Raw genomic sequence first — 20,748 nt, 5'->3', positions numbered from 1 at the left:
AAGGGAAAAAAAAAAAAATCATACCACACCTTCAGAACACTTCTCCTCCCCCACCTTTCTCCCTTCTCCTATTGACAATGTAAAAAGACAACCCTTGAGATGTTCAGTCTGTTTACCACTTCCATAATAACCTCGTTCAGTTCATTTAGGAAGAGGAATCTCTCTTGCCCATGCGATGGAGAAACTATCACAACGAGCCAGCCGCCTGGGTTGGTTCTCTGCTCGCATCATGTGAGAGTCCCCTCCCATGACTTGCAGCTCTTCCCACAACTGCTTTCGAGGGTCCAATCTTGAGCTACTGGGGTACCATGTTAAGGTTGAGCTGTTCAGAAACAAAAGTTCTCTTCACCCATCTCTGGGAGTATTTCATCTCTGAGAATAGAGGCCCTCCTCCTTCACTGGGAGCAAAGGGTCCTCCTCATCTTCATCTCTAGGACTATCTCCGGGAGCATCTCTAGGAACAGAGGTCTCTCCTTCCGATTTGGAGTAAGAGTCCTCATCACTTCCATCTCTCCCTGTTGAAACTTCTCATCAAATTACAGCTGCGTCAGCATCTGCCTATCTCAGCGCAGGTGCTTTTGCTCACAAGTACAGTTTGAACGCTCCACCCCCCATGCCTTCATGAAATTACAACGGGTACTCTGATACATCATAGCTTTACAACAGAATTTCAGCTTTAAGCATCTCCTCTTTCTTCTCCCTCAGGTTTTCAGCTCTTCACAGCACCAAAAAGGGTTAATCTCACCTGGGCCTTGCAGCTGGAATTTCGCTTATCGCTGTTGGTCACATGATCTTTGCTGGGCAGTGGAGCAGCTTCAGCTGAATCTTGGCCACACTGGAAAGGGGGAGCCGAACTGCTCTGGCTGCCCACAGCAGGGCTGTGAGGGGGCCGCAGGTGGAACAGGGCCCATTGGCTTCAGGATGGCAGTGGCCCAGCCTGGCCCAAACAGGCCCTGGCCTGGGCCCACCAGGCCCTATACGGGCCCTTCAGCCACCTGTCCCAGCACCGGAAACAAGACAGAGCTCTGCCCAGGGTTTGTCTCTTCTTAAGTGTGGACCACAGAGGCAGTCAAAATTTTAAGTGGCTTAAAAAATTGTCCATATTCAAACTGGCCAGCTGATAGGTTCTGTCAGGTCATAGGGGAGCTGTAAGCACCTCTTTGCAAGAACATCACTTCTGGGACTATGCTTGCTAACTCATGACAGTGGCAGACACTGAATTACATTTGTTCTTTGGCAATGCATGTGAGTGATATTTCCTACCACCTTGGGCCTGAAAGGTTTGTTCAGGTGATAGTAATGCATTCAGAGGTGGTCTTTTCTTCCTTCATTAATTGTGCCAGCAATTATCCTGTTATCAGTTGTTCTTGTATGCATTTGACCCAAAAGAGATTATGAGAGACCAAGCTCAGTGCTTGCAGTGCATCCACCTAGGAGACTGGAGTGAACACCTGTGTGTCTGAGAATATAAAGTGACCAAGAACCTAGAGTACCCAATCCCATACCATCCTGGAACCAATCAGTTTAGATTCAAATTTCCTATGGCTGAGGATGAAATCGAAGTTGAATTATTCATTTAGAGAGGTGAAGTGGCTTTACCACTACAGTTCTCTGTGAACATTTTTTTCATCTGATTGCATTAGACGAAATCTGGCCAAATTACTTAACACTCTTTTGAATAACTGGGGGGGGGGGGGGGGGCAGTTCTGTTCATTTACTGTAGGGCTTTGTTTATTTTCTGTAATGGCTAAATTGTTACTCTGTTTTAAGACTGGATGTCAATGACTGATGTATTTCAGTCCTCCTGTTACCTAGGTTAATGGACTAGCCTCCTTGAAAGCACATGTGTAGTTTTGATTTGCAAATAAAGATCTCTTAATGAGGATGTTTTTTACTCAAGGGTTGAGCTTCTTCCTGGTTTCAGATATTTTGTACCATTATCAAGGCACTGAAGAAAGTTTCTTCTGAACTTCACAGACAGATGCTGAATATTTGTGTAGATATAGTCAAAAGCTTGTAGAATTTGGTTACTTCATGTTTGCATCTGCAAATATCCTAAGTCCAGAAAGGCAAATGTAAAGCATGAAGCTGGAACAGGGAACAGACAACAGAGCAAAGCAAGTTGTAAAATAAAAAGCTAGATGGAAAAACCAAAGTTATGAAAGGGAATTCTATGGAGAGGTATTAGTCAGGAACATAAAAAATAAAACTTTCAGAAAGAAAGATTTCAACTTTTTTTTTAATTAAATTGAAAAGTTGGGCAACATATAAGTGAAAAGAGAAACAATGAAGTGACAAAGCAATGGTCGTCATAATTACTCTCCTATTCACTGCTTTTCTTAAATTGGAATGACTCAAGGAAAGGACTGTGCAGTCATGTACAAATGATCATGGAAAGATCAAAGACAAGAGGAAAAAGAAACTGGGTTTAGATGGCTTTTTGTTGTTTTGTTTAATTTTTAAGACAGCATGATTCCAAATAATTTTTTTTATTTTTAGAAAAGACCTTAAAAAAACCACATCTTGTCCCATGATTCATTATCACCAGCTGATTCAGCTGCTTACTTTTACATCTGTCACCTCCTCCTCTACAATTTGAATAAAAGACTCAGTGTAGACTTGATAAAACAGAACAGGAGAATAAAATTTAGATGTTTCCTTGCTAGCTCCATGGATGCTCCCAAGAGTCATTGCATGCAGAGCAGCAGCTGGATGTTCATTGTGCTGAATCAAGTTTAATGAGAATAGAAACTGTATGTACTGCTCTAGAAATTGCACTGGGAACAACCTTCAGACATTTTCAGCACCATAATATTTTGCAGAAGGAATGAAATTGAATCTGTCAGTTCTGCTTACATACATATGAAAAGAGGCTTTGATTGTTGCTTGATTAGAATAACATTTTACTTACGGTCCTTACATGCACAGCATTTCAGGTTTTCTGTACTCTGAGAGAAAAAATTCTCGCTTCCTCTTTGTAGTCTTTTACTGTTCATTTGGTGTACATTATCCAGTGAAGTATTTTCATGGAGCAACACCTTGTGAAAGGCTACACTGTGTTTGGTTCACATGGTATACTTACTAAATGGCTTCAATTTCCTGGAAACTTCTGTAATATTTGGTGTTAGTATCCTGAAGTAATGCTTATGATAAAATTGATGGTGTAAGATACTGCTGGTTAAATTGAAACCTAGTCTGTTCTACCTGTAGTGTAGCTGTTAATTACAGTATTTCAAGCCCCACAGATAATGCTGCCATCACAAAACCTTTCTTTCAAATCGTCTTCAGTGAACCCACTTAAATTTAATTTCTAGAGAATTTATAACTGTAGGTGGGTACTTGAGGTAATAGCAGAAGACAGATTTTTTTCCTTCTAGTACATGTAGTGTGTTGTTATAAAGACATGCCTGTGGAAGGATTAATTTTATTTTTCAGGGGTTTTTAATTCTTTTATGAAAAATGTGATTGGGTTGAAGATGGGCCAGATCAGTTCTACTACTGAGGATAATCCTTATGAAACTGAACTAAGATAATTCCTGATTTGTCTAAAATAGTGGATCAGTGTTCAAAATTCAGTAAAATGTCAACAGATCTTCACTTTGCCATGCCAGACCTTTGTGTCCCTTACTGGAAGTTTCACGGGTATCTAGTGTTTGGTTGAAACACCTGAAGAGAGACACTTACCCACAGTCCTACTTTGAAAAGTTGGTGTTCTGTGCTCATACTTTCAATTTCAGAAAAAGAACAGTGGCAAAGCATTTAAATAGAAAGGACAATGTCACTACAAGAAAGTAATTAATTTAGTTCCAGGCAAAAAATGTTTCAACGGAAAAAATAGTTTTAAGCAAATTTTATATTAAATTCATAGCTTTGGTTGTGCTCATGAATCTCAGTCTCCTTTCCCTGACAACAGTTTAAATTAAGAATGACTTGATTGAAATAAATTGAGTTTCACAGACACAAGTAAAAGAATAATCCATTGAATAATGATTATTCATAAGAAGTAAGTTTAAAGTATTTAGGGAGGACAGACAAATGGTGGGAAATACTTAGTTTTAAAACATAAGTATGCTGAATATAAAAATATAAAACTACACAAATATTAACTACAAATATAAATTAAGGGCATATTATTTAGCTATGTATTTGTGATAAGAAGGAATCATTATGATCAAGAATCCATGTAGGAGGGTCATTGGGACAAATGTATGGTTTGGACTGTGTCCCTGACTTTTCTGTTGGTGTCTTTTGTAACAGTGCTGTGAGGCAACTCTCATGGAGTTTTATTTGCTATTGCCTTTGCTCAGGTCTCTTCTTTTGGGTAAAAAAGTGGCAACAAAAACTTAACTGAATCACATCACCAGCATGTTGTACTAGCTTTCCACTTGAAAAGTAAATACATGACAAGTTAGACAACTGATGAATTCCCTGTTAGTTGAAAGGACATATTGCTGGCCTGATAGGGCAGAAGGGGAAGAAGAGGGGGTTGTTTGTTTTGGACAAGGACCTCTCCCTGAAGTCATGTCCGGCATGTTCTATTTAAATGCAGAATCTGGAAAAGAAGTTTCGTCTTTAGGGCATTTCTTTTGTTTTGGTGAAGCCTTTTGCAGTGGGCTAGAGAGAAATAAAATCTCAGTGGGATGACTTTTCCAAGTTTGGCAAGTGGCAGGAACATGATGACATTTGTTTCTTAACAGTGAAGGAAAAGTCCTTTACTCCTCTTCCTGTGTGGGAAGCAACTGTATTACTAGCAGTGTATTTTTTACAAACTAACAAGAAAAGCTGCAGTTTCTTGCAGTGAAGGGAACACAGTGTGACGTGCTGTGTCACATTTCTGTTCCACATTTTCCCAGAACTGCCCTGCCAGTAGGACAAGAGGTTCTCTTTATTTAAGGATGCTGTGGGTAGGTAGCAAGATCTGTTTACGTGCTTAGGTCTTCATAATGCTCTTCAGGAAGTATATCTTGGAAAAATAGAAAACGAGGGAGGATGGAAGCAGACGCTGAAATTTTGTGTAACTGATCAACTAAAAAGAAATCAGGTGTTTAGTATTCATTCTGAAGACTGACTTTCTTTGCTTCCCCTTGGAGATTTGATTTCAATTTTGTTATAAGAGATTTATCTGCTGGATTAAATTGAAGAGCAAAGACTTGCCAGACTTATAGTACATACATGCATACTAAGGAAATGAGAAAGTGTTAAATTCAAGACTTTTGTTTTTCATAAATGTTGCAAGGCAAGCTAAAACAGTGGTTTGGTTTGGTTTGGTTTTTTACTCTGTGATGCTGTAAAAAAAGGGTTTTTTTAATTTTGTTAAAATTGGCAAACATGAAATGACTCTTAGTAAGAAATTTTGGTAATTACTGACATGACACGAGGTCACTACTTGAAAGGTTGAATTTTTCCTATCCGTAGTAATCTGCTTGTCATACAACAGACAAATGACGCTAGTGTCTTGGCTATCCAAATTAGAAAAAAAAAAAAAGAACAAAACAAACAAAAATCCCAAGTGACATCTGTTTGAGGTAACACAACCCCTGAAATAACAATAACACATACCCCCCTGAAAAGTATTTTCTGAGCTCAGCAGTGGCACCACAGTCTCCCCAGCCTTCCAACTCACCTATCTACTTAGAGAAGCTTTGCTTATTGCCGCTGACATCCCATGCTGGATTCAGTTGCAGCTGGGTTTTGGCTTTCCTAACCTTATCTCCAGATGCTCAGATGATGTCTCTGCGTTTGTCCCAGACTGTGTCCATACATTTTAAATGCCCGTTCTTTATTTGTCTATATGGAGACTATCAAGAGCAATGCAAACCTGACCAAACCACAGTCTCTTCTGTGCCATGAATACTGACTCAGTAGAGAGTGGAACACTCCCTTCTTCATGTTGCAAATTTTCTGTTATAGGCAATACATAGATAACACTTCAATATATTTACATATTCTTGCAGAATACAGTAACCCTCAAAAATATATTTTGAGGTGTACATATTAAAAAAAGTGGTTAACTGGTAGCTTTTAATTTCCATATTTTGGACATTTTGTATAGATACCCAAGGGAGCAGGCAGTGGATTTTAGAAGGTATTTGAGCTTATTTGAGTTTTCGCACAGGCGAAAGGTATTGCACAGTTTTCTGCGATCAGGACAACATGTAAACTGACCTATTGTGCCGTTCCTGTTTCCGTCTCAGAAGTAACTGGTGTTGCTTTCTCGAGGGGGAGTATATGCTGTTCTGCATCAATATTTTTCTATGGCTTGATCTACTTGTTTTAAGTGACAGTCTGCTCATCAGGCAGCTGTCAGGGCATGTGTTTGCTCTGCAGTTGCAGGTAGTTCACTTGTGTCTGGCCTTCTAATTTTCATACAATCTGTTAAACTGTTTTTATTCTCTGTGTCACTGACAGCAGTAGTTTATTATTTGATACTCCAGCCCAAAACATGCAGAAGGTTCTGGAACCATCTTAGAAATTGCATTAATTCAGGTGCAAGAATGTGTACCGAGTTTATGGCAGGAGAATATGATAACAGGAGGCTTTAACCAGAAGCGGTAAAATGGTAGCCCTAAAATGTTCTTTAAATGACAAATTAAGTTCTAATGTATATTGTAGCAATTTTTATAAGGAAGGTTGTAACTGTCACAGTGGTAGTGCTCAATTTAATAATCAAACAGCTCTAGCAGCAGAAGGTATTTACCTTTAATTTAAAAAACATGTACACGGAGCATGTGCCTCAGTCCAGGCATCTGGTCATAAATACTTAGGAAATCTTTTACAGAAAACCAGATGTAACTCTAGACTATTAACAGCCAGGTTCTACTGAAACTAAAATGCATTTATATCATACACTGTCTGACACAGTTCTGGAGAGCCATTTACTGCTTTTCAGGAGTTCTGTAATGTGCAGTTGTGGTCATAGTGCCGTAGTGTAGTGTAGTCATAGACTGCATGGTGTTTAGATGAGGTCTGATTTGCTCATCCTGACAGGTGATCCCCATTTACTCAAAAATTTCAGGCAGCCTCTCTGTTGACTCTCCCCATGTGCAGCTCTTCTTGGCTCACTTACTAAGAAATACTTGTGGCCTGCAACAGGCATTATTCTTCTAGACTGACTCTTCATTGGGTGCCTTTTCAAAGCAGAAGGGAAGGCTTCACTAGGAGGGAAGCTGCAGAAAGCAAATGTTATTAGAGATGTTTATTTTGAGAGGCTTGGGAGTAGGGATGTTTTCGATCAGTTTGTAAGAGGATAACTAGGACTTTTCTGCTCTTGTACAAGTAAATAGGACTTTAGGTTTAGTTCCATACCGGTTCATGTTACACCGCTGAACATATCATCTCTTGTTCTGGTTCCCTTCTTGGAGATTATATTTTGTGTATCATTTTCTAATTCAGTTTTCAGTAAAGAATAAAAAATGTAAAGATATGGTGAGATAAGACTGAAACTTTTGTGGGGCACTGGAATTCGAGTGCTCAGCCTGCTGCTGCCTGGTCTTTCCCACTGCCTTGCGTGAGATAACTCAATGTCATCTTCATGGAGGCAGCAGTAATGTGAATATGTATATTTTTGGCTCTGAACAAGAAATGCTGATGTTATATATTCATTTGTGGCAGTCTGGTATCTGGAAAAAGAAAAGCATACACCCAAACTGAAAAATATCTTGTCATGATCAATGGTTCAGGCTGCAGATTTCAGGCTCTGTCAGGGAAACGTGTCAAGGACATATGTGGACAGCTCTACCTGCTACTGAAGAACTAGGATGCTCCAAAATGGACGTGTACTTTTGTCTGTAGGTCTGACCAGAAAAAAACTATTTATAAAGAATAAGCTGATTATTGACTTTTTACAGAAATTATTGAGCTAATATAGTTGGCAGCAAACGGGTAAGCTGTCAAATGTCTGCCTGGGTATTTTCAATGCTGGAGCATGCTGCTTCTTTAGTTCTCCGGTAGCAAACATAACTCTTGTTGAGGTACTGTTTCACCTGTGGTGGCATGTCCCTCTGCTCTTTTGGGGAAGATGAGAGAGAATCCTGCATTACCCTACTACCAATTTCTAGATCAAAAGGACTGAATTAACTTCCTGAAATCAGGATGGTAATCTGCCTGCTCAGAAAGACTGGAGATGTAATTTTCTTTTGTAATTTTAACTCAGATCACTGCAGATATCTCTGTTGACACTGTTGCAGTTGAGATAATCAGTCTCACACCATTTTGAACTTTCCCTTTCCATCCTAATTTTGTGATGCACTGAATGCTTGATCTAAGCCAAAGATTAGTTTTGAGGTTTGCTTTATTTCTTTACAAACTGTTGAAAAATCTTTAGACTTTGTGTACGTTGAGCAATGACTCTTTTTTCTGTCCTGCTTCTGTAATAATCTGTAACTGCACCAAATAATAAGAGTGATTTTAGAAGAAGTATTTCAAAAAAAGCTGCTTTTTCTGTAATGCTCAGCATATGTCTGGCCTGCTAGATTCACTGGCTCTGTGCTGTTGGTCTTATTAGCATATTGCATATTTCAAGTCCCAGGAAGCACTAGCCACAGAAAGAAAATATTGTATGTGGTAAACTTAATGGTGGATTAGCTTGTTTTCCCAGAATTGGATGAGAGGGTAGAACTAGCTCTAGAACTGAAACAGTGCACGTTTTGAAGCATCTACAATCCTTCTATGTCTTTTTTTTTTTTTTGCTGTTGTTCTATTTTAAATTCCCAGTGGCCCTTAATCTCCAGCACCCCCCCCCCAACTCATGTCTCACATGTGCGTAAATGTGGAGGTAAATCTACTGAGTAGCAAGTCTTTATGAGATCCTTCTTAATCAACAAAGGTTGGAACGAAGAGAATAATGTCTGAAGAAGTTAATGGGTTCTGTTGCGGTTTTTTTTGGTGGTGATGAGTCAGAAGCAATTGAGAGATCAGAATGTCCCAGACTGCAAAATCCCTGAGATAAGTATGAGCAATTTTTACTGAACTTTTCCAGGTAAACTTCCATTTTTCCTTCTTGAACATCTGAAGATTCTTTTTATCAATACACACTTAATTTTTCTTTATAAAGAATACAATACTCTAAGGGAGAGATGGGTGTGGTAGAAGGGATAAAATTCCAGCCTGTGCTTTCTGAGTATAAAGATGTATCTCTAGTTAATAGAGGGTGAGGTTTTTCTCTGCCAGGATTTAATCCCACCAGTAATAATGATTGGAAAATAATAAATGCAGGATTGTAACTTTTAGGAAAGGACAGTTTAGGATAGTTGGTGGTGGATAGTTTTTTGTTTATTTGGGGGGCAGGGGATGTTTAGGTTCTGTTGCTTTATTTTATTTTACAAAGCCTTGCAGCAGGTTGTATTGCCAAACTTGGAAGGCATTTAGGAAAAGGAAGTTTGATGATCTGCAATGGTCTAAAGGATGTTTTTAAAATACATGTATGGCAACTGATGGAGAAACAGATGCTGAAAAAACAGAGCATTATTAAATGCAGAATGTTTTCAATGTTAGGAGCATGGAAAAAGTACCGAGTCTTTATCAACGTTGTTCTCTGAAATAGTCTTACAATGAGAATTGTAGATGTGAAGCCTGTGCTTCTGTAAGGACCCATCCCATTATTCAGTCAGGGGATTATGTGGTAGAATATCTATGATAGGTACACAGGGCCTGGGAACAGCGGGATGGTTTCAGTCACCGAGCCCAGCTCCCTCTCATGTCAGCATTAATCCTAGAGAAAATCAGTACTAACCAGATGTGCAGATTTGAAAGGAATCCACTAATTACGCTGTGACTCCTTCAATCACCAGCTTGTCTGCAAAGTCAGCCATCAGTTTTCTTAATCACTATTTCCCAAGGTGGTCAAGAAAGGTTAGTTCTTGGAGTAGCTGTTGTTAGACCTTTTTATTGGGGGGGAGGAGGCAGATTTTATTTGTTTCTATTTTGTGATCATTGAGTTTATGTAGAAATGGCAGGAATTCAGAATTCCTAAGTAGTTTTGTCTGAAGGACTTAAGATCAGTGCTCTGCAATCCCCTGGGAACAATTTGTTTATTTGAATTGAAGGCAACACCAAATATCTACAGCTCCTTTCATGCTGTAGTCAAGAGTCCTTATTACTCAATTATATGCTTTTATGTTCATTTTATGTTAATTCTTCTTCTTCCATCCCACCACACATTTGCCTCCCCTTATTTCTGTTGGTTGGTTGTTTTTTTTTTTTTCCAAGAGCTTATGCTTGGAATTACTCTTGCAAATCCATTTGCTCTTGCAAAATCCATTTCTTTCGTAGTTTGTTTTCTTTGGTTCATTTGTATGTTTTCATGGTAGGTCACCATTTTAATTGTACAAGCTAAAGCAACCTGTTTAATCAAATTTCAATCTTAAAACCAAGACATCTTCAGCCATGAGCATTGTACTTATCCCACCAACAGACTGTCTCCTGCTTCAGGGTCTGATGTCAGGGCAAGTAGAAGCCTCCTAAGTACTAACTTTTTGTGGCTTGAAGGTTTGGGTCTTGGCATGGTTCCAGCTATTGGCTGCAATTTCAGTGTTCTTAGTTATGGTTCATTACACCTCTTTTTTTTCCCTCTCTTAATTAATAAGTATTTCTCATTGCAAACTGCATAAACTTGGACTGAAAACAGTAATTCTAGTAACTAAGTTTTCCATACGCATCTGTAAAAATCTTGTGTTGTAGTCTTGTGTCTTTTTTTTTTTTTAAGAACCTGAACACAAAAAATCCCCCATCTGACAACACATGCTTTGGTTGGAAAAAAGGTCTTTGCTTTTGAGAATTATCCTTTTCATTGATTCTTTGATCCAGGTTTTCCATTTGTACCATAATAAGAGGTACTTTAAGTCTTTCACAAAATACATGAGTACTCTTTGTTGGTTTATCCTTTTTAACATCTTTTTCTCAAAGGTGCATCTTTTCTGAGGCTTTTCCTGCACCATTCTTCATGTAGCAAATGTAATCAGACTAGATAATCCTAAATTTAAATAATCTGTGACATTAGTGTGATATTACACAATCCTGTTTAGCCCTGCTCCTGTTGTCATTTTTCGTTGCTGTCCTCTTCTATGTCTTGTGTGTGTGTATGGGCTATTTAAGCTGTATTCTTGAAGTGCAGTTCATAGATCTTCCTTATTCATAAGACTTGTGTTTTGTTGATGCCATGTAAATTTTACATGGTACCCCTATCTAGCCATAATAAAAATTTGCTGGAGTAAATATGAAAAATGGCTTCAGGAAGAACAGTTTGAACTTCTTTTTCTTACAGTGAATTCTGCTTTTATTCCACTTTACCCATTTAACAAAGAGAAAATTATTCCATTATTCCTAAAGGAATTGTCTAGGGCTTTGCATAAATAAATGTGTGTCTTTTGAAGCTCAATTACAGAAATTCATAACCATACAGTAAAGGTCATTCATTGAATAAATTCAAAGAAGTTATCAGTTATATGGATTCCAGATTTAATCTAAATTGATCAAAACAGAGTGGCAAGAAACTGTGCTTGGATCTAATGAGGTCTAGCCAGGATGTTTTAAAGGATGTGTCCTATCTCATTGTTCTGGTTTTGGCTGGGATAGAGTTAATTTTCTTCCTAGTGACTGGTTTAGCACTGTGTTTAGAAGTTATTATGAGAATAATGTTGGCAACACACTGATGTTCTAGTTGCTGCTAAGCCCTAAATCAAGGAGTTTCAGTTTTCTGTGCTCTGCCAGTGACTAGGCACACAGAAAACTGGGAGAAAGCAGGGCCAGTAGAGCTGACCTGGGCAGACCAAAGAGGTATTCCATGCTCATGGACTGAGATGGTCATGCCCAGCACATAAACTGGGGATTTTGGCTGGGAGCTGTAGATCACTGCTGGGGGCCAGGCTGGGCATCTATCAGCAAATGGTGAACAGTTGTAGTGTGCATCACTTGTGGGGTTCAGGGGGTTTCTTTCTCTCTCCCTTTTTCATTATTCTTAATATTACTTTGATCATTATATTTATTTATTTATTATAGTTTTCTTTATTTCAATTATTAAACTTTTCATATCTCAACCCAAATGTTTTATCTTTTTCCTCTTCTCCTCCCCATCTCACTGCAGACAGGGCAGAGCAAGGAGAGTTAGTGACTCCGTGGTATTTATATGTCAGCTGGGGTTAAATCACATACATTTTGGCTATTTATAGAATTTTTTCTTTTTGTGCTGCTAGTTATGATCTGGAGATAATCTTGTTCCCCTCTGTTACTCTTAGTCCTTAATATATGATTTCTTTTATTTCTTTACTTAAGAAAAATGTTTTGTTTTGAAGACCTGCCCAAGAGGTGCCAGCTTACTTGACTTACTCTGAGCTTGCATCTATGAATTGCCTTATATTCACCTTCAGATCTTCTCCCTTCCCACAACTGTACTGTCCTTAAGGAAAATAGTAGTCAGTGAAAATTCACTGTCAAACTTCCTCACACATCTTTCCAGGGCTTTTATCTAAATAATTTATATGCGAGCACCCAGTAGACTAATTAGATACCTTTGCAAAATATTCATCTTTAATTGACCTCATGTAATACACCTTTGTTCTTTCTAAGATAAACATAACATTTTCATTTGAAATCTGTCATAAAATTCCATATTATGCAGTCTCACATATTCCCTGGGAAGTCACTCCTGGTGACCCTCAGTTTGGGGTCCAATATTCAAAAATCTTTCCTTTAGCTGTAGGTTTCAAAGGTTGTCCTAGTTTTACCTCTGAGGGTAGATTGGTGTACCATTAAAAGCAACTAAACAATTCACATGCATTAATAATGTTTAAGATGTTCTATTGTAGGGAGGACTTGTTTAAATATTGGACAATTGGCTACTTTGGGGTCCTGTTTAATAAAATGATCCATTGCCTCCTTGTAATTCTTGTGTCAGAGGTAGGAAGAAAGTTTGCATTTTAGATTATTTTGAAGGCCAGAATTCCACTGCGTTGAAACTAATATACAAAATCTTAACTTCGTTTGAATGAATTTTCGTAAAAGACATTTATCCCAATAAGAATCTGTTTCACCTGTTTCTACACGACATTTCTATGAAAGGAGTTTCTAGGAAAGAAATTAAGGGGTTTAATAAGTTTCTTTTTCAATTGTGCTATTACTGAGCTAGTAACATTGCAATTAAATGTAATTTGAAGAGTTCATCACATTGTAAATTTTGACCACAACCTCTAGCGATTTATTTGTGATAAATTGTTCCTTGTTCAAATGATTCTATTTTTAACTGAACATTCTTTTGTTAGCATGTCTATTCTGTTCTGTTAGTTCATGAAGAAAGCAATGTATAGAGTTTTAAAATATTATGAAAGAAGGAAATTTCCTTTTCCTTTTTTTAAAATCCATCTAGTACCTGGGCTTATTAGACTTGTCTGTCCCATCCCAGCCACTGCATATTGTGTGTAGCTTAATGACAGGGTGAGATGTAGCACTCTCAGGGAGCTCACAATGCCTGACTGGCATTTTGACCCTGCTGAAGCAGGAGTCCTAACTGGGCACCAGCTTGTTGGAAGCAGAGATATAGCTGGAGACCTATATGTGCATTTTGCATGAGGTTTTTGACGAGGCAGCAAAGTTTGAGGGGATATTCTGAAAACTGGCATCTCCGTGCCCTCACAGGAGGCCCGCAGGAGGAAGCAGAGCCTGCAGAGGGGCTGCACCCTGACCTGTGAGCCTGGGACCTCCTGTGCCTGCAGGCAGCTGCTGTGAGGCCAACAGAGCAGGCAGTGCCACCAGCCCTGTGAGCAAATCCTTTTGTGGTAAGCAACTGCTGCAGCAGCTTCTGCTTTCTTCTGGCTGGTCATGTTGTTAACAGGGGAAAGGAGGTGTTGCCACAACATTGTATAAGAGCTGAATGTAGAGGTTCTAGAGAGCATCTGTATGGCAGAGGGCACAGAGTGGTCCCCTGCTTCCTCTCCTGGCAGCTGCATTGAATGCTCTTCCTAAAAATCAGGCCAGCACTTCTTGTTTAAGATGAGGAATGATTATGTGCAAGACAAAGCATACAGCTGTTAACTGCTCCCAGAATTATTTCTGTCAAGAATCATCGAATTTCTATATTTTACAAATGCTGTTTTTCTTGTAAGCCTTAAGCAATAAAAAGCCTTTAAGTACAAAGAATAAAATCCTGGAGAATATTTTACAGACTTTGTACACCATTTACTTAGAGAATCCTGCTTGTAGTTTTGGGTTCTTTTCTTCCAGGATTCTTGATGAACAGTATAGACTTCTTGTATCACTTGCTGTCTGTTCTTGAGTACTCGGTAACATTTCTCTATTTCTGTTAAATGCTAGGTTGTAAATTGGTTTTTTTGCATTTCTCCCGTACTCTTTATTCATTTTGAATTCCAGATAAATGTGGCAGCTCTAATGTGTGTCAGGGTAATGAACCTTACCATGATATTTTGGTAAGATGTCAAATTTAGCTGTTAGTTTGAGTCTTTGGGGTTCTAATTTGTGGGCCCAACCCAGCACAGAAAAAAAAAGGTGTTGTGGCTTTTCCTTACTGTGTCAACTGAGCAGGAACACGAGGTGAAAAATTAAGAGTGCAGGCAGTCTGAAAAACTGTAAAAAGAATGTGAAAGAAATCCCTGTTTGGACTAAATCAGTGGTATTCCTCCAACTTAATCCCTTTGGGATGCTTGTGTACACAAAAGTGAATCACTAAAGCCTAAAGGTGTTTCAGAGAGGGAAACAGAAGAGGCTCACAAAGCCAAAAAGATGATTGAGGAGAGAAGCAAACAGGAAATAGTGTTCCAGTTCTTCAGCAGAGTTTGAATTGCTCCTGGTGTATTGAGATCACCATTACTTTGAATAGGCATATGCTTTTCATGGTCCAGTAAGAGATCACAGAACCATAGAATAGTTTGGATTACAAGGGGCCTTAGAGATCTCCTAGTTCCACAGCCCTTGCCATGGGCAGGGACACCCTCCACTACACCGAGCTGCTCACAGCCACATCCAGCCAGACCTTACACACTTCCAGGGATGGGACATTCACGGCTTCTGTGGTCAGCCTGTCCCAGTGCCTCACCACCCTCAGAGTAAAGAATTTCTTCCTAATATCTAATCTAAATCTGTCCTCTTTCAGTTTAAAGCCACTCCCCCTTTTCCTATCACTCCATGCCCTTATAAAAGGTCCCTCTCCACCAGTCTTGTGGGCCTCCTTTATAGACTGGAAGGTGCTCCTTGATCTCCCTGGAACCTTCTGTTTTCCAGGCTCAATAACGCCAAGCCTCTTAGCCTGTCTTAGGGATGGTGTTTCAACAATCTGATCATCGTTGTTGCCCTCCTATGCACTAGTTCCAACAGGTCCACATCCTTCTTATGTTAGGGCCCCAGAGCTGGATGCAGCACTGCAGGTGGGATCTCACCAGTGCAGAGCAGAGGAGCAGAATCCCTTCCCTTACCCTGCTGCCCTACTTTTGGGTGTGGTTGGCTTCCTGGGCTGCCGGTGCTGGGTCACGTCTGGCTTCTCATGCACCACCACCTGCAAGTCCTTCTTCACAGGGCTGCTCTCAATCCATTTCCTACCTAGCCTGTTCTTGTGCTTGGGATGCTTGGTTTGTGTCCTTCCCCCAGCCTGCTCACATCAGCATATTATACAGCATAGATCCATTTGTCTTTCTAGTTATATTTTCTTGCAAATAGTAGATCTACATGTTATTTTTCATTATTTTCAGCAGCTGTAAGTAGAAAGCTGCTGCTGCTACAAAGCAGCAGAAAAAACTGAAGTGTATTGTCTTAACTAATGCTGATATCAAAAGTAAGAAGGCTTTGGGTTTTTTTATCGGAAAGAACTATCACAAATACTCTAAAGCGGTAGATAAGGATCTAAGTCTGGCCTTTTAGATGAATTTGCCAGGGTAGTTACAGCAAAAGAACACTTTGGAAAACTGTAATCTGTGGTGTAGAAAATAGTTCAAATTATTATTTTTTAAGGCTGTGTGAATTACAGATTTTTAAAGATTATCAAACCTCCAGACAACTGATAAATAAGCCAGTATTAACAAATATTTACAGTCATTTAGAATTTCATTGTTATTCATTAACATATTTAACAATAGTCATGAAGTCCATATCTGGGAAAAATCAGTGCATCAGAGTTTAAAGAGAGCTGCTATTACAGGCATTTATTGTCTTAGCACACCTGTAAGTGGGATGTACTCAGAAACAAATGGAATAGACCATACCTCACTGAATATAAGGAATTAGTGCTTTTACTGCAGGTCTGTAGTCTTAATCCAAAAATCTTTTATTTTGAGCATTTGTGACAGCTGGTAATTAAGTATATTTAATATTAAATTGTAAATAAAGTCTTTTCTGTGCAGAGGTTAAAGACATTTTGTCACATTCCCAAACAGTGTGGAAAGAATGTAGCAAGTATAATATTAATAAAAAAGGAACATATAAGATTTATCTTTTCTGGTGATATACATACTTGTAATAAAAGCTGGGGGAAGTAGCATATTTCATTAAAACAGATTGCTTTCTGTAGAAGGAAAATAGGAAAGTTATGAGGAAAAAAATCAAATTTATAGAGAAAAAAAAAAAGCAAAGGAAAAAAATCAGAACAATGGAGATCTTTAGCAGAAGTGGCAATTTCACAGAATCACAGAATGGGTCAGGATGGGGCCACAGTGGGTCCTCTAGCATGACTGCTCTGCTCAAGCAGCATAATCCCAGAGCACATTGCGCAGGATTTTGTCCAGAAAGTTCTTGAATATCTCCAGTGAGGGAGACTCCACAACCTCTGTGGGCAGTCTGTTCCAGTGCCAGGTCACTTGCAAGGTAAAGAAGTTCTGCCTCATACTCAGGTGGAACTTCTTGTGCATCAGTTTCTGTCCATTGACTCTTGTCCTATTGCTTGACACTACCAAGAAGAGCCTGGCTCCTTGACACCCTTCCTGCAGATACTTAGAGACACTGATGAGATCCTCCTTCAGTCATTTCCCTCTAAAATTTCTGTTTTCTCCAAAATTTAGAATTACTTTTCTAAAAATTCTTCAATAATGTAATTTTTAATTTTTTTCATGACAAACACTTCATAGTGTATGATCTGGTACAGCATAAGCAAGTGATAAAAAGCCAGTATTTGAAAGCATACTGCATTGCACATATAGCATTGCATTAAGTTAATGAGATTTAATTAGCTAAAATGAAACATTGTCAATTTAATAAAAAATATTCTGAAAAATGCATCTTTTTAAAGATATCTTTCTGAGCAGAATTTTAAAAAGTGGCTTCATTTTTACTCCATTAGTCTTGCTATTTCTGGCAATAGAAAGGCAAATCAAAGTAAAGGCTGGTATACCCTTCTTACCTGTCTGCTGGTTAGATTATTTTTTCAGGATATGGGAAAGAGAAGTCAACATTTGCTTAGTTAATCTAAATTATTTAGTGCTTCTTAGAGTCAGAAGTGTAATATTGGTGTTCCATTACTATCCCCCTTGAAAACTGTCTCAGTAAAGTCTCAGTAAATCATTCTGATGATAATGATTGATGTTGTTATTGTTATTATTATTACCAGTTTCATCAGGTCAGATTTTATGCTGGAGAAATAGCTGCTCTTCAACATACTTAATTCAAGGGCTGGAGGTGAGGGAACATTCTTCCAGAATTTTAAGCCCACTTTACATCAACTGACAAAGAAAAGACACTGAGGGTAAGAGGAAAAGTACTGGACTGCAGGTAAAAGTGTTCTCAGGGCAATAGCAGGACTGAATTTCTGTTCTGTACCACAGTGAATGTTTGCATATGCAGAGAGGCTTAATGTCACCCACCCACATGGGATGGGAAGGGAAAACCCTGCTCCTAAGCATGCTGGTGGGTGACAGTCCCTCTGTGACAGGTGAAAAATTAAACACCTGCAAGCTACATTTCTATTCAGTCTCAAAAGCTTTGGAAGAAATCACTTTTGCTGTAGAAGAGTATTAATAATTCCTCAATATCTATTTTCTTTCTGTATCTGTCACAACTTCTTACGTTTTTGTTGGTTTTGGGAAGGCTTTTTTTAAGCATTGTATCCCTTCATTCCATTAAGAATGTGGCAGTCATTAATTATTTTATGGGCCATTTGTATTTTATCAGGATTTTAAAGTCTATGTTAATATATATTTTCTTGACATATACAAGATTACCACAGGGACATACATACAGTGAATTGAAAATTTTCTTAATTACTGTAGTAGTTTATAATATGCTAATTCAAAATTATTGTAGCCCTAAATTAGGCAGGGAATTAGCTAAATCATTAATTAATGATTAATTAACACTGAAAATCACAGATAACTGGTGATCCATACAAAGTAATGTGAGGTTTCCCCTCACACCAAAATACTAAGGAGATTTAAATGTCTTATACCACAATATACTGCTTGGTCAGTCTTCACTTCAGTAAAAATTCAAAGAAGGAAAACTCAAAACTGAGTTTATTATTCTTCAGATCCTTTTTTTTAAATAGAAATATTTTTGTACTATATTATAAAGAAATACATAAACCTCTCTACTGCAATTGATTTTGTAGCCTTGCCTAAGGCTCATTACCAGCTTAGCAGGGTTTTAGATTCAAAGGTCTGTATTCCTGCCATCCAGCCACAATCACAATGATGTGATAAATTGCATATATCTGCAAAGTGCAAGAGCAGTTGGTAATGTTAACTCACTTGCAATTCTTTTTTCACAAGTATTTCTCATAGGATAACTTTGTCTTGTCAGGAGAATTTCTACTTTGTCTTTTAGAAGTTTTATTGAAGAAGTTAGTCTTGTTCTGAAATTATTTGAAAAATGTAGTTAATAATGTGCACCTTTTAGATAATTTTATTTCTGTAATCTTGTTTTTCTATTAAAAAAGCCACAAACATTTCCTTTCAATTTATTCAAGGTTTTCACAGACTCCATGCACTTGCTGACAAAGCACTGTTACAACAGTCTGCTTTTTTTCAGAAATATTGATCTCCTTATTTCTCCTTATTCCTTCATGTGGAAAGGATTCCATAGTGCAGCTTCCACACATACATTGAATTATCACTGAGAAGTTTCATGTGCATTTGGCTGTTTCTATGTAACTCTGTGCCATGTTAGAAACAGTAACATGGGGTGTGCAAAGGAGCAGCTGCTTTAGTTACTCTCTTAATGGCGTCATCTTCCATTTGGTGTCACTCTTGGGGGTGGTCCTGTGCAGGGCCAGAAGTTGGACTTGATGATCCTTGTGGGTCCCTTCCAACTTGGCATTCTGTGATACTTCTGGCAAGACTGGTGATTCCCTTTCTTAAATTAGGCTTGAGCATCTTAAAATTCAAAACCTCACATCTGGAAACTGATGTGAAGGAGCATCTTTCATTCTTGGTGGGTTGGTTGCATGGAGTGTTGTGGGTCTGTATCTCTCAGTCAATGTGTGTGCATTCTGGCAAAGAGTTTCTGCTTTGATAGAGGAAATATTTTTTCCTCTTTCCAGACAAAGATTTTTATCTCTGTACTAGCATCTTCATACATCATCATAACTCTGTAAGAATATAAGTAAATTCTGAGATCCCTTTTCATTAAATAAATATAAATAAAATTAAAATAAATAAATATGTATAATATATAGATATATATGCATATTTGCCTTAGTGTTACACATGTGCACTTGTGCTGCTTTGACCCTGGCTGGGTGTCAGGTGCCCACAAAAGCTGTTCTATCACTCTCTTCCTCAGCTGAATAGAGGATAAAAAAATCAACCAATGGCTTATTATAGTTGAGATAAGGACAAGGAGAGATCACTCAGCAATTACTGTCATGGGCAAAAGAGGCTCAACTCATGAACATTATTCAATTTCTTGCCAGTCAAAGAAGAGTAGGTTCCATTCACCCCTCCCTTATTACTGGGCTCAATATAATTTCTGAATTCACTGTCTCCCCTGAGCAGCACAGGTAGATGGGGAATGGGGTCTGAAGTCAATTCATCCCACCTTATCTCTGCCACTCCTTCCTACCCAGGGAAGACTACCCACACTGTTGTCCTGCCAGTGTGGAGTCCTTCCCACTGGAAACAGTCCTCCCCAAACTTCGCTAACGTGGGTACTTCCCACTGGCTGCAGTTGTTCACAAGCTGCCCCATTGTGAGTCCCTCCCACGGGGTCAGTCCTTTAGGAACAGGCTTCTCCAGTGTGGGGACCTTGTGGGGTCACAAGTTCCGTCAGCAAACCTGCTCCTGTGTGGGTGCTGCTCTCCACAGGTCCTGCCAGGACCCTGCTCCAGTGCAGGTTTCCTGTGGCATCACAGTCTTCTTTGAGCATCCACCTGATTTGGGATGTGGTCCTCCACAGGCTGCAGGTGGATCTCCGCTCCCCCAGGGGCTGCAGGAACACAGCTGCCTCACCATGGGCTTCACTTTGGACTGCAAGGGAATCTCTGCCCCAGTATGGAGCACTTCCTGCCCCTCCTTTTCCACTGACCTTGGTGTCTGCAGAATTCTTTCTTCACGTATTCTCACTTTTATGGCCGCTGTACTGCAGACGGTTTTTTCCTTCTTAAATACATTATTGCATCTCTGTCACTGATGGGCTCAGCCTTGTGTTGGTTGGATTGCAAGGAGAGACCACTGCTAACTAAAAGGAAAAGTTGCATCGGTTGTTACGAGGTAGACACATAATTTTTTTATTTCCAGAAAAATGTTATCTTACACTCTAGCACTCCTCAGGTGCTAAGAGTCTGCCACAGGAGCAGACCAGTTACCTAAGGTGTTAAATCTCAGACAG

At 38.9% G+C, this 20,748-nt stretch overlaps 1 protein-coding gene across 5 annotated transcripts in view; it reads left to right on the top strand.

Annotated features, from left to right (window-relative positions):
* Positions 1–20,748, top strand: part of TRPM3 (transient receptor potential cation channel subfamily M member 3) — a 397,831-nt gene that overhangs the window by 190,180 nt on the left and 186,903 nt on the right. The gene's annotated exons all lie outside the window — the stretch shown is intronic.

Source organism: Corvus cornix, chromosome Z (assembly GCF_000738735.6).
Source record: "Corvus cornix cornix isolate S_Up_H32 chromosome Z, ASM73873v5, whole genome shotgun sequence".
NCBI classification, from domain to species: Eukaryota; Metazoa; Chordata; class Aves; order Passeriformes; family Corvidae; genus Corvus; species Corvus cornix.
The sequence above is the reverse complement of the archived record's forward strand: the minus strand, read 5'-3'. Positions and strand labels throughout refer to the sequence as shown.